The sequence below is a fragment of the Armigeres subalbatus genome, chromosome 2, assembly GCF_024139115.2.
Source record: "Armigeres subalbatus isolate Guangzhou_Male chromosome 2, GZ_Asu_2, whole genome shotgun sequence".
Lineage (NCBI taxonomy): Eukaryota > Metazoa > Arthropoda > Insecta > Diptera > Culicidae > Armigeres > Armigeres subalbatus.
In genome coordinates this window covers 177,173,133-177,189,261 of record NC_085140.1, presented here as the reverse complement: position 1 = coordinate 177,189,261, position 16,129 = coordinate 177,173,133, and positions in this window count along the sequence as shown.

Genomic DNA, 16,129 nt, shown 5'->3' with positions numbered 1-16,129 from the left:
TGGAGTTAACCAACTACCAGGAGAGCTGTTTAAACACGGTGGTGAAGCACTGGCTAGAGCGCTGCATTGGGTGATTACCAAGGTTTGGGAGGATGAGGTTCTGCCGCAGGAGTGGATGGAAGGTGTCGTGTGTCCCATCTACAAAAAGGGCGATAAGCAGGATTGTAGCAACTACCGCGCAATCACATTGCTGAACGCCGTCTACAAGGTACTCTCCCAAATTTTATGCCGTCGACTAACACCAATTGCAAGAGAGTTCGTGGGGCAGTACCAGGCGGGATTTATGGGTGAACGCTCTACCACAGACCAGGTGTTCGCCATACGTCAGGTATTGCAGAAATGCCGCGAATACAACGTGCCCACACATCATCTATTTATCGACTTCAAAGCCGCATATGATACAATCGATCGGGACCAGCTATGGCAGCTAATGCACGAAAACGGATTTCCGGATAAACTGATACGGTTGATCAAGGTGACGATGGAACGGGTGATGTGCGTAGTTCGAGTTTCAGGGGCATTCTCGAGTCCCTTCGAAACCCGTAGAGGGTTACGGCAAGGCGATGGTCTTTCGTGTCTGCTGTTCAACATCGCTTTGGAGGGAGTAATACGAAGGGCAGGGGTTGACACGAGTGGTACGATTTTCACGAAGTCCGTCCGATATTTGGTTTCGCCGACGACATTGATATCATGGCACGTAACTTTGAGAGGATGGAGGAAGCCTACATCAGACTGAAAATCGAAGCTAAACGGATTGGACTAGTCATCAACACGTCGAAGACGAAGTACATGATAGGAAGAGGCTCAAGAGAGGTCAATGTGAGCCACCCACCACGAGTTTCTATCGGTGGTGACGAAATCGAGGTGGTTGAAGAATTCGTGTACTTGGGCTCACTGGTGACCGCCGATAACGATACCAGCAGAGAAATTCGGAGACGCATAGTGGCTGGAAATCGTACGTACTTTGGACTCCGCAAGACGCTTCGATCGAATAGAGTTCGCCGCCGTACCAAACTGACTATCTACAAAACGCTTATAAGACCGGTAGTTCTCTACGGACACGAGACCTGGACGATGCTCGTGGAGGACCAACGCGCACTGGGAGTTTTCGAAAGGAAAGTGTTGCGTACCATCTATGGTGGGTTGCAGATGGCGGACGGTACGTGGAGGAGGCGAATGAACCACGAGTTACATCAGCTGTTGGGAGAACCATCCATCGTTCACACCGCGAAAATCGGAAGACTGCGGTGGGCCGGGCACGTAGCCAGAATGTCGGACAGTAATCCGGTAAAAATGGTTCTCGACAACGATCCGACGGGAACAAGAAGGCGAGGTGCACAGCGGGCAAGGTGGATCGATCAGGTGGAGGACGACTTGCGGACCCTCCGCAGACTGCGTGGTTGGCGAAGTGCAGCCATGAACCGAGCTGAATGGAGAAGTCTTTTATGTGCACCACAGGCCACTCCGGCCTTAGTCTGATGATAAATAAAACACTTCGCTGGGGGGAAGAAATTTAGATTTCACAGGGCTTTTTATGACGCTTCTTGAGATATCGGCACATCTTGTTAAATAGTGCAACACATTTGCAAAACGGTCTCTAGGTTACAGAAACGACATCTGTCTTCATGATTCACAAGAGCAGTGTCCTGTCACTTCACGGTAGCCGGGCAAGCAGTGAAAAGGGTCAAAAACTTTCAATATCTTGGTAGAGCTTGGCACGGATCAATAAGCTAGATTTGCTTTTGCAAGTTTACGAAACATCAGATAATTGGTTAGGTTTAATTGGCAAATCAGTCTATGCAATTAAAAGAACGATTAAATTTTCATCCAACGTTTCGCCTTGCATAGATGCTTCTTCAGGACTTCAATTTGCTACGATATTTGCCCTATTTAATTTTTGAATGTTGTACAAGAAGGCTATAATTTCACTCCAAAAGTGTGTATGTGTGTAGCCCATAAATATTTTTTTGTTAAACGCGTCTCATATAGAAGGGCTTGACAGATTCGAGTGCAGCTGGTTTCATTCGACGGAGCAAATTTCCTAGTTGGACACTATTGTTTTTGTTTTTTAATAAATTAAGCAGTTTGGATTATATTTTTATTTTTTAATCAACAAAAACACAAATGTACACATTGAATCATTAATCATTTTAGCCGTGGCGCAACCCACGGTAACCCACGGTAAGTAATTTTAAAGCAACGTACTAGAATTGCACCAACTCTTTTTACCGCCGAAATGTAGGCAATAAGCACTGCATTTACAACATTAATTTGAATTTAACATATTGAATCGAGAAAGGCATCATCACCACCGGTGGATAAATTTGGGTTTTTGTATCAAGCTTAACTTTATACATTTGGGCACTAATTTCTCTAGTTTTATCATCAACTACTCGGGTGTCTATTTTTTATGGTTAGCTAGCCAAAACAAACTATATACCCAAGATATTTATGAAAAACTAAGTGCCTGAATGTATAAAGCTCTACTGGATTGAAAGTTACATCGGTGATTGTTGCTTCTGGTGCAAGATGCAACCACCCTAAAACGACAAATCAACTGCAGGCTGCCGAATTGCACTGCATTGGTAAGAAGAAAACATCATGAAAAAATCAAATCAATCACAATCGAAAACAGATAAAGCGCAAATTTTTATTTAATTTTTTGATATATTTTTTTAAACTTTTGGTCGCAGTGATTATAATACCTAACAAGGAAAAAAAGCACGTATGAAAGCAACAAATACCGACACAAACTAAACCAAAATAGTGCCTTTTACAAATGTGTTTAATATAGGAGCATATTATCGATGATAGAGCACATACCTAACTACTTACTTAACGAGAGTCCTCCGGAGTTGAATATTAGGAAAATTACCCGTTGGAATTTGTCCGGAGTTAGCAGATCATGATAAACCTTCCCCATAGCATGCAACGCAAAATATCAACAGCTACAATACATTTAATAACAGTATTAATCGAGTTAGCATGAATTGAAAATCACGTATCAAAAACTCCTTCAAGGTTAGTCCGCAAAATGCCAATCAGTAAAAAACACGTTTAAATGCCATCCAAAAAAAACACAAGTTGCGTCGCCCGGTAAATCTAAATATAAAACCCAGATTAATCCACCTAGCGGTGATGGCGCCTTTCTCGCGCAAAAAGGTAATAAATGTAGCCTTTACGCTTACACCTCGATGATGTACAAGAAAGGCAAAACAGTTACACCGTCTAATGTTATGATAGAAAATTTACACTAGTAGACGACAGATGCCGCTGCCAAAAGTTTCTCGAATTTCCTATGTTCGAATTTTGACTTTCGGACAATTTCATAGTACTATGAAACTTATCGAAGAGCATACTTACGCCTAAATGCGTGCAACACGAGCATCTTTATAGTACGATGAAACTCTTAATGGGAAGCCACGGATAAAATATTCATAGATGCAATGCATTTTTCATAACACATTATTGTTCTATGTGACAATGTCTCATCACTATTTTAATATTCTCTATTTTTTGCAATTTGCAATTATTATGAAATTCAATAGTGATCAACAGCGTTTTAGTCTCTATCGGATGCAACTTGTTGCAAGAAAATCGGTTGAGAGTTACTATGTGAAAATTTGGCTAATGTTTTTTATGGCATTTTGTGCACACACACACGCACACACATACACACACACACACGCACACACGGACAGACAGACATTTGTTCAGCTCATCGAGCTGAGTCGAATGGTATATAATACTATGGGTCTCCGGGACTTCTATCAAAAGTTCGATTTTGGAGTGAAATGATAGCCTTTCGGTACAACTTAGTTGTACGAGAAAGGCAAAAAGGAATCAACTGTATCATCAATTACTGAAACCATAGGACTGGTTATTGCAGTGTTCCACTTTACCCACCGTGTGCGGTGCTTTCATTTTTTGTGTGTGATTCCATTCCATCTCAAGCGAGTCCCAATTCGAAAGAGGGAGGAAGTGGTTTCCCGACGACAACGCGCCGTTGAACCCCCTTTTGTGCCTTCAGGTTATTGTCGCATCAAGCAAGCGACATTCCGCATTCGGTAAAGGTCAAGAGCAACCCCCCGGGGGCCCCGGCCGGCAGCAGCTACACGATCATTGCTCAACGGAGATGAAACAACTGATGATGGTCCCCGTGTTCAGGAGATTATACAGGGTGGGGTAACATTATCCGTGTTTACTGTTATTACTCGCATATATGTTTCGCATCGATGTTTCGATGTGAATATTAGAATCTTCTTTAACTGTAACACATATCTTAAATCACGTAGGGAAGATAACGACAATGTATATAGTTATTCCCTTCATAGATGTCGCACAGCATTCAATAAATCCTTTAGATTTAGATCCGCAGACTTCGTTGGCCATGTGTTTGAATAATTCTGTAAAATCCTCGGTGATATTTACAAGGAAACTTAGTGTGGTTTGTGAGCTAATGAGGTACCGATTTAAATTTGATCAACACTTTTTAGTCTGGGTTCTGCAGAACCGCATCAAACGGCTTTTTAGCAGTCTTATCACGCTGTAAAAAAATGGATTATTATCAAAGTTTCATGTACCTCCAATTTTCGTTTTACAGAAAGTTAGGTCAGATCATGAGAAATTAGGCACGGGTTGTTTTAAAACATTTCATCGGCGATTTTTTGAAAAAAGTTTCTTACTAACAATAGACCTGCCCACTGAAGTGCGCCATATTTTATAAAGTTTCTAACGTTTTATTTTTTAACACATGATACAGCTCGTAACTCATGCGTACGACACAGCTTTTTTCTGGTCTCTCACTGAGTAATGTACGTAACATCTTCCATTCGTTAAATTCTGAATCCAAACTTAGTTATAGAACTGATTACGTAAGCCAAAGGTAATCTTATTCGAATTAGAAATGCTTCACAGGAAACGTCATAATCGGACTCCTCCAAGCATTTGGAAGGTAAACATTTTTTCCACACCTTCAAATACAACTTTACAAGCACTACCTTAGCATAAACAACACAAAACTTATCTCTGTCTCTACACGCAACCAAGCTAACGCACATGCTCCTGGGTTTTGCAGATGAAATCGAGCTCATTGGAAACGATCGCAGAGGAATGATGTATTCTTTTTTCTTACTGAAGATTGAAATGGTAAGAATAGACATTCGTTCTACCAATAGTGGGAGTGGGACAATCATCCCTAGTAATATAGTTGTTCTTATGGTGATTTCATAGCACACTTGAAGAGTAAATCGCTATCTTCAAGAACATTATAATACCATAATTATTACTTGGGATGTTTCCCGTAAAGTTAAAAGCGTTTTGCTGCTGCAAAAATGGTCTTCTAAGGCGTAAGTAACCAATTTACTGCTTCTAAAAGCATGAATAACCCCCGCAGATATGGAACAAATCAAATATGAGACTGTCGAGCGTGTAGCAGCAGCTTAGCTTCCGTAACATACAGACAGAAATGAAATTCGCTCTATATAAAACTTTAGGTAAAATATTAGGAAGCCATTTTCGGACATGAAACATGGAAAATATGAGAAGTGTTTGTGGTTTTCAAGCAAAATGTGATGTGTACCACAGCAACTATGAGACAGTGTATCAAGTGGAAAATATTATGAATCCTATAAAATATAACAGATTGACAATGGGCTCGCTATCTAGTACGAATGTTGGGCGAAAAAAAAAATGCAAATACAACATTGAGCAGTGAACTGGATAAAGGCTTACAAAGTTTATACTAAGCTAGATTTGAAAAGTAATCTATTTAGGATTCAAAATTTGTTCAAAGAGGATACGGAGGTTATACTAAGGCTTGTTCACGACAAAATCTGAACACAACATTGAGGATTAAAAAAACTATGTAGTCAGTTTATTCGGCACAGATTTCACTTTAAATGACTTCATTCCTTGTCGATGCTTTGATGTGTACACTAAAATTGGTGATATTTTAATTTCTCAAGAAACAAGTCGTGCCAAAAGACTTGTCCGCCTCTATAGTATTCTTTTCACCTTCCATCTTTCACCATCTTTCTGGTAGTTCCCTAAATCCGTTCTTGTTCCACTCCTTGGCATCCTCATTGTTGTCAAAGAAGCATAGGTTTATCAGAGAAAAACACGAATTATTATTCCTCACCCTGTAGGTAGGTAGTTGCTTGCATGTTGATGTTTACACTCGTGCTGTTCCAAGCGATAGCGATAAGTAGTTTTATCCTTTTGTGATCAAGAGTGCGGTAATTTTCATTAACAACTTGTTACCATTTCGGTTGTGAAGGATGGAGAATGGCAGATGAGTGGAATCGGATATCAACTTCTGAATGATGGAACATAAATTATCAACTGTTCAGATTTTGATCGTTGATGACCAAATGTAATTGTCTCAACTCATTGGGGTTCGATTGATCGGTAAAGAAAATACAAGGACGATTCATGGTACAACCATAACTATGACATTATAAGGACGGCGAGACATTAGGCATAGATTTGTTAAACGCAGCACACTAACGATTCTTTAGTACGTTTGAAGCCTAATGTTCATTATGCTTATCCGTGAACTTTTGAATCCCTGAAATACAGGAAATTAGTTTGTTAGTGGGCACCTTTTTTCTTTGCTCCATACATTTTACCCTACCGAACCGGCGATCGTTAGATTTTTTTTTTAATTCTAAGCCTACCAAAATCTGTATATGAACTGTGCATATGCGAAAATGCTAGATTTTTATACACTGAAGTCGGTTTATTCGCGGGGGATATGTTCCGCGTGAATCAAAACCGCGTCAAAACCGATTTTTAGTGGTTTTTACGTGACGTTGGGCGATTTGTTTAACAAGGCAAAATGTTCTTCTCCATTTCTGAATCATGTCTGTGGATTAGGGTGGAAGCGTCTTAGAAAAGTCAGCAAAAGAACAAACACACCACACTTGGTCCATGGCTGCTTACAACGAGCATTCGTGCATCAAATCTCATTTTTTCGTCCTTTTCAGGAATCTCATGCATTGTCGATGCTACCGAGATCCTAAATATTTTAGAGCAGTGTGGCAGAATATAAGGTACTGTTATGTTTGTATGCTAACTTGGGGTCTAGTTAGCTGATTTACAGTAAAGTGATCGGTGACGGGATAGGAATCAACAGCACATCAGCTTTTCATGTGTGTCCTCTAACCTCGGACCGTTGTTGCCGTATCTTTGGGAAATATCTGAAATTTTATAACGCTACTGCAACAGCTCCTGAAACAATTGCACCGGCACCATGTCCCTTCGATAAGGTAACTAGAATCAACAATGGCTTCAATTAGAGTTTCCATCCCGGGACATCCCGGGACAAAAAATCCCGGGATTTAGGAAAATTCGGGATTTCCCGATTCCCGGGATATTATTTTCGAAATCTCCAAAAAAACCCGGGACAAAAAATACTGTTTCATTTACTGTTCGCAGACAGTGTAATTTTTCTTCTTACAAAAGTTATTTGTTTTGAACGCGAAACCAAACTTAGGTGATAAACTCATATCATATTTTTATACCTCCCATCAGACATGATTTTTTTTCCAAGTTCGTTTATTTGTAAGCATATGCGGTATTTCGAAAAATTTCGTTTCAGGTGGTTCGAAACGAAATTCCGCGGAATTCCGCGGAATTTGAGCATGGCGAAATCTGATTTCTTGATTTCGTTTCGTTTCGTAAAATTACAAAAATTTCGCTAGAAAAAACTAGCTTCTAACGAAATTTAACGGAATTCCGCGGAATTTCGCAACAAATTTAAACTAATCCATACTTTACATTATAAAAAAATTTTTGCTGCGCCGCTAAACAAAATCGTTAAGTTGTTTTCAAAACTTCAGGTTACACAATTTTTTCTATTAACGCTTACTAACCCCATTCTTAGTCGACAAATACGTAAGGAGTTTTCGTCTATAAAACGTCTTCAGTGTTTCCATGATTAAAATGTTGTGATATTTTTTTACCATTTGCACAATATGAATGCGGAATCGATCGTGTTGCTGCTGGTCATGGGACGGCAGCTAGTCCGGGAGAACGCGAAGTGATAAAAATCTACCTCGCGTAGCAGAAATTTGTTTAACCAGTGTGCAATCGATCGTGTTGATGCTGATCACGCCAGCTAGTGTGGGAGAACGCGAAGTGATAAAACTAATGTCCAGCGTTTGTAATGCTCACTCAATCTCAGGAGCACAGGATGCTCCCTCACGAAAACTTTCGGGGAGAAATCACTTTTTGGGAAAGAAAAACAGTCTGGAGAGTGATAACCATTTTTCGCTCACTTGATTGCCGTTGGAAATTGGTTTACTCGTTTTCTTTCATATCCGAGAATTTTCGGTGTCAGCAATCGGTAGCAGCCTTTGTGGAACAAATAACCTGGTACCTATATGCAGATAGCTTGGTGGTGTAGCTAGAGTGAGCGCATCTCTATGGCTATTATTGTTGATATGCTGGATTCGAGTCCCACCGTGGCCATACAATTTTATAATTGTTCTGCGATAATTCTCACGAAAAGTGAGTGAGAGATTAAAGTGATGAAACGAAAAAGGAATTTTTTAACGAAAAACGCTTGCTTTGGTCTCAACGAAAAGAAAATTCGGAACCCTGCTAATGCCTGCATCAAAGAGCACAAAATTATTTAGTGCGGAATCGACCGTGTTGTAGAAGATTATTAAACGAAGCACGACTTGAGTCGAGTCAAGTACGAGACGCTGAAGACGGCCTTACTTTTGAGGTCGAAATACGTCAATACTGTCAAGATACAATTAAGTGGTGGAATTCAAGGGGATTGTACAAACTCGTCTTATGACAAGTGATGAATTACCTTCTCAACAAACCAACGAGCGCTCACGGAGATGGAAAGCATACCTCGGTCTCTTAAAACAATGAGTGTTACACTAATTTTCCTCTCCTAATACTAAATTAACTATAAGCACCGTTATTGACCAGCATCGTTATTGTTCATAACTTTTTTGTATCCCAAGAAAATTATTTAATTGGTGAGCTATGCATATTTGCTGTTTCTCGGCCAATCATGATTAGCAACTGTGACGTGTACAGTTAAGAAACGTTATTAAGCTCTTCTTCGACTATTTGCACAATATGTGAGGAACATTGCAGATTTGTGGGCATTCCTAGATCTACGCATGGAATTTGCAAAACAAAATCCAGAACGGGTTGAAAGATCATTAGAATTGCTGAAAATTCTTTACTTATGATTGCTTCCGCAGCACATATTGACCATAATAGCTGTTCTCATCTGCCAAGGACACACACACAATAGCTCAGTTCTTCGAGCTTCAATACATATCTTTGTGCATTTTAGCAAGGTGCACAGGATTCTTCTAGTGAGCAAATGTATGCTATATATGTAGACGAGGAATAAGAAGGAATAAATTTTGGCAGATACACCCTTTTCAAATGTTGATCTAGTAATATCAATTCTATATCTGCGTATACGCCTGGCAGATGTGGATACCTAGTTGAGTATCCCACTAAATAAAAAAATAAATCTATGCATTCGTTTTCAAATTTTGACTAAGTCAATACTGTAAAACCACGCTGACAAGACAATATGAAATATGCTTCAGCATAATTACATTATTCTTAAGTGAACTAAGGTTTTAAACGAAATTTGAATCCGTATATGAAAAATCCCACAATTTCTTTATTTTTATATACTTACTTATATAAATGATACTGATATAAAATTGATCAGATTCAGAAGCACACGCTCCCCGATGAATTCTTATGAAAGCGGCACAAATGCTGGGGTATTGCCTTATCGCCAATGGTATATGCGGCGAGAATGTGGCGATTTATCACAGATTGCCTCTTCAGTTATTATAACTCTTTTGGTCGCAAAACAGTTATTCGACTTTGAAAAAGTGAAACCAGAATTGCGTACATTATGTAAAACCAATTCAATAAAAATTCCGCGGAAAAAATCCAAATTTCGTTTCGTTTCGAAAAATTTCGAATTAAATGAACCTTGATTTCGTATCGTTTCGAAGTATCGAAAGAAATCTATATTTCGTTTCGTTTCGATCCGAATCAACATAGACATTTTAAATTTCGTTTCGTTTCGATTCGTTAGGAAAAAGTGTGTTATCGCATACCCTTATTTATTTGATAGGCTCAGGCATGTATACGTAGCCAAGGTTCTTTGCGATGCTCAATCGATATCATTTTCTTCTTCATTAGCATTACATCCCCCACTGGAATATTGCCGCCTCGCAGCTCCACAGTTATTAACTGCGAGGTTTCTAAGCCAGGTCACCATTTTTGCATTCGTATATCATGAGGCTAACACGATGATACTTTTATGCCCAGGGAAGTCGAGACAATTTCCAATCCGAAAATTGCCTAGACCGGCACCGGGAATCGAACCCAGCCACCCTCAGCATGGTCTTGCTTTGTAGCCGCGCGTCTTACCGCACGGCTAAGGATATCATCTTATTATTAAATTAGTAAGAGAGGAACAGACATGACAATATTGGAGATAGTAAATAAAATATTAGATTCCCCTATACCACTCAATGGAGGGCTACTGAATGATACTTTTTCCAGTAGCTACAGCTCTCTATTAATTAAACGACAAGTATCTACACCTACAGTACAAGATCAGCTACATCTATTTGGCACCAGCTTCCTACCCAACTCCCTTCTACAGCGAGGTTGTGTTGTTGTGTACACTAGCTGATATTCGCCTTGCCAATCTCTTCGCGCAGCCGAACATTGAGGCAGTCTTCCTGAGCTTCTTGCCTTCAAACAATTCTTCCTTCTATGTCCTTCCAATCGACGTTCGTACAACAAACGTTCCCGCACATGCGCAAGTACAAGTAGCCCGATCCCGATGCTCTGCTCAATTTTTTGGTGTATCGGTTCGTTCAAAATCAACTCTGGTCAACAGGCTGCAATCAATTTGTCCAATTCTCGGCTTTTGTCAAAATTATATACCAACTTTAATCGCGTAATCTATTAACCCCATTATCGTTAAATTATCGAGTTAACTAACGTTAAATTATCGAACTCCGATAAGGCCGTTACAAATATTTAATTAAAATTATGTCCTGCTGGTCTGCGAAATGTCAAGTGGAGGAAGGGGGATAATAAAAAAATATATATTAAAATTGATAAAAATAAAAAATAAAACTCCTCGGGTTTGTTAAAGAATGTTTTGAAAATTCTTAAATCTTCCTAAATTTTTTTTGCCCCCTCAAAATATTATTTTTGGCCACAAAAGTCCGAGGGGGGGAGACATAATTTGTTTTAAATATTTGTATCGGCCTAATAATTGAATTGATTCATCTTCATCGCAGCAAGCGATTACGTTGAACACAATTAACGATAAATTAACGATTAACATCAAGATTAGGTATCGATCTTTTCAAAATTAGGAAAAACTGCAGCTCTTGGCAAAAGTATCAATTAGTGGCCTGCCATGGGTTGGAGGATACTCTAGTATTGTGTTTTCTTTGTTAGGGGGTTCCCATATCTCCAATAGGTTATGGGCCCAGTACGCTTCTACTGCGCATCTTCCATCTTTTGTCACTAGGGTATTGAATGCAATCCAAACAACTGTCAAAACCCAATGGATATTCAAAACAATGTAAACAGTCAAGACGACTTTAACCGCCAGCGAACTCTTCTTCTCGGACTCGGCGATCATATATCCCAAAAGGATAATCTACCTTCCGAGAAAAACGTGAATATTATTTGCTTCTTAAAGTCGTTTTTTTTCTTCGAGAAAATCAATTAAAATTAGAATAGAATTTCGTTCCAATTTGAAATCTGTGTTATCTGGCCTTTCTAAAATATGAACTTTGCCCCTGAACATTGAGTAAAATCAATTTTAATTAAAAATATAAGTTTTCTAAGGAAACAACGAAAAATCCGGGATATACGAACAAGTTCATCCCGAATCCCGGGACAACGAAAATAGCCGGGAAATGGAAACTCTAGCTTCAATGATGTCCCCAGCCGTGGTAACAACCCAATTATGCCCTCCGAGTATTTGTCTTTCACTTGCGTCTCAAATCTGGGCGTATAAAATGTTGAAAAGTCTCCAAATTGTGCTCGAGTCGAATCAAATAGTCTCCCGAATCAACCAAGCTGAATAATGGTCTCAGAGTATTTGTCTTTCACTTGCGTTTCAAATCCAGGCATATGAGTTATTTTAAGATCTCCAAATTGCCCTTGAGTTTGAATCAAATGGTCTGCCGAATCAACCAAGGCTTCCATGATGTCCCATGCCATGGTTTCAGCTGAATTATGGTTGCCGAGTATTTGTCTTTCTTCCCGTTACGCTGGGATATGGAGGTTCTATCACAAACGCCCGAATGACACTCGCCCGAATGATAAACTCCCGAATTCCATTCGCCCGAATGGACCAAACGCTCGTAAAGACCAAACGCCCGAAAAGACCATTCGCCCGAATGGACCGTTCGCCCGAAAAGACCATTCGCCCAAATGGATCATTCGCCCGAATGGATCATTCGCCCGAATAGACTATATGCCCGAATAAACTCTTCACATATCTTGATGAAAAGTTTTTTTGTGACTAATAGAAAGAAATTGTTTATTTGATTTCCTATTTATCTCATATTTTGTTGTACACGTCTCTCACATGTATCAAAATATTCGTTTCGCTTATGTGTGAAATAATAAGTAAAATAACGACGTTATGTACTTTATTTTTCATAATACTCAAATAATGACTTGATTTCTTCATATACGTATGCATAAAGTCCTTTAATGTAACTTCACACCTCGGGAATTTGGCCCGCAGATTTTTCCCCAGGGCACAGGGACCAAAATCCGACAGAAAACTTTCCCGAGGTGTAAAGCACCATTTAAGATTGATTATAAATAAAACCTACTTATCACTGTCTTGCAATCCATTCACATAGAATAAAAAGTCAGTTTCAATCGCTCAGCATTGTTGAGAGAATCAGATATTAAAATATGTTTTATGTATGCACTTGTACCGGTCCACAAGAATTCTGAAATGAATCAAAATCTAACGGAATAATTGGGTCCTAAAGCCCTACCTCGTTTATGGTTGCAAACGATAGTGCATCGGTCAAGATTACTTGTACCGTTGTTATAAAAAATCTCGTAAAATTCTATATCAGTAAAAATAATATTTTTGTGTTTAAGACATTTTAAGGCAAATTTTGGACTGTGCAACATTTCAGAACGAATGAACCATCAGCCCAAAACGTCAGCCCCATATATTAACTGTCAAAGGTTGAGTCAAGTGCCCTGTGGTGTTTTGCTAGTGCGTTTGAATCCGTACGTCAAACAAGACCGAAAATGTCGAGGAAGCATTTTTCATCTATTTTTCAATTTCAACTTAAAAATCGAAAAGAACATTGTCTTTTCGATTTTTAAGTCTAAAGAAAAACTGACACGTTTAGAATGATTACCTTCATCGTTCCCTGAAAGAAAATCGAATATCGATTCTTCATTTTAGGACCCAATTAGAGCTATAGCAAAAAATAATGAGCAAGGGTATTTATTTCAACCAATCGTCAAAAATCAGGGAACAAGTAGGAATTCGCCCTTCTTTTCTTCATACATTGTTCTTTCTAAATGTATTGGAGACATGATTTCCGAGATGATTTTTTCCCTAAGTATTGAGGTTCAAGCATAATTCGTTTTTAAGATAAGCAAAAACGAGCCACGTGGTATAATGTAACGCCGGTGAAGACGTGATGTACTCTTATAACCATCAGAATGTGACGATATAGGGGGAATGACGGCTTTGGCAGGTTTTGTTCTATTATTGTCAGGGGGGTTTTTTATGACTGATTTTGCTCAAATTTGGCCTAAACATTCTTTGCATATCAAAGAATATTGTGGCCAAATTTCATAAAATTCTGTCGACAAAAACCCCCCTGCAAATAATAGAACAAAACCTGCCAAAGCCGTCTGTTCCCCTATATATGCATTGTGCATATCGACAGATGCTATATGACAACATTGGACGCAGAACCTTTCTTGCGATCGACTATCCATGGTAATAATGGGACGATCTTGTTATTTCCTTCAACACATCATTCAGTGTTGTAAGCACAAGCCAAGATTTGGATAATTGACGGAACATTCTCAACTGCTCCACAACAATTTGCTCAAGTATTCACAATTCACGGAACTGTAAGCGAAGGTCAACGCCGTCGATTCGTTCCCTTGATATTAATGCTAAAACACGGGAACGTATGATAAAGCCTTTTGTTCATTAATGGAACGAAATTTATCAGTGTACGTTAGATCCAGAATATGTACTATTGGATGTTAAGATGGCTGGGATTAATACTGAGGAACGTGTCTTCCCAAATTCAACTTTCAAGGATGTTTCTTTCTCCCCAAACAAAGTTTTGTTTTTAGAAAACATCAGCGATTGGAATTACAATCGGCATACGGGAAGGATTACAGACTTCAACTTGCCTATAAAAAGTGTGTTACCTTAGTACTTTTTTCATGTTTCATGTTGTTCATTAAGCATTAACGGAGGTTCGAAAATCTTGCTCAAAGAAACGTTATTTTTTTATGTAAGTATTAGTAGTATTATGTGAATGGTACCCGTTAGGCATAATGGATGTTATACATAAATGACCCAAAGAACAGCCCATGACATAAAGAAGGCAGAATTATGCCAGACGACCATTATGCCTAACGTACATTATCCCTAACGTCCATAATGCGTAACGCCAATCATGTCTAACGTAGTTATGCCTAACCGAGTGGACTCATGTGAATGGTCGCCAATCAACGCACAAAAATACCACTAGAGACCCACTTTTCTCCCCTTCACTATGGTCGGTCTATGAAAATACCCTAAACAGTATTCCTCAAACTTCCAATAACATTTTAGGGAGGCACAATAAGTGGAATATGCTTTTGAAAGAAGGAAGTCCTCCGTTCTAAAGCGTTCTAAAACAGTTTCAACTAGAATAAAGAAATGCTACCACTGATACCCTACGACCGCTGTTGGCTAAGAAGACATCTAAAATAGCAGAAAAGAATGAAAAACTAGACAAACTGGTACGTTCATATATTCCAGGTGATTGGCATATTTTTTCTTTTAATATGATTAGAAAAAATAATATTTTGTTATAGAATCTGGAGGTATACATAAATATATGACCTATTCGGGCGAGTGGTTCATTCGAGCGAGTGGTCCATTCGGGCGAGTGGTCCATTCGGGCGAATAGTCTTTTCGGGCGTTTGGTCTTTTCGGGCGAATGGAATTCGGGCGATTGTTACATTCGGGCGTTTGTCATTCGGGCGAATGGAATTTGGGCGAGTGTCATTCGGGCGTTTGTGATAGAATCGATATGGATACTCTGAAGTAGTGCGTAACGGTGTAAATCCGGTCATATCGCCAGGCTCGGTACAACACTGAAGCTGACAATATGACGCCCCTAACCCCCAATCCCAAGGTGCCCGTGCCGAGGGGATGAATGGCCTGGGGGGTTAAACAATTAGCCAGGCAGTTAACGGAGCCTGTAATGCTTGGTAGACACCTTTCCGTGGTGCATTGCGGTAAAAGATCTACCACACTGTGCTCTAGTTCTTATTATTCTTGTTAATACTTATGAGTGATGGTCGGAAAAGTATGAAACGACTATAATTTGCTTTTAGATGACCCACCGTTTGCTCCTTTTGGATAGAGTCAATGGAGTAAATTATTAAAACGTAACTCAATCTTAGGCTGGTTTCGAAACCGACGACATGAATCTTCAAGCTCCAGAGCGCTGATTAATTATGAAAGAAGCAGATACGAGTTTTGTGGATCTGCTGAACCCTCTGACTGATTAGAGTTCTGTGTAAAGGTGAGATTCAGAAATGCCAAACGCAATGAAATTAGATCTCTGTACAAAAACGAATTCGGAACTCATAAGAAGATGCAAAAATATGTTTGAACTTCAGTGCCGATGCATGGTCAAAATCAGTGTTATCCCACTTATTGTTGAGCCGAAATTGATTGAGGGGAGCGCCTTTGAGAGTTGGTATAAGCCATTTTTGAAGGGTATAAATAGCGGTACCCTAATCTAAAGAGGCCTTACATTGAGTTTGAGAAATATCTGAATAAAAAACGACTACTTCATTTTTTCTCAATAGAAAT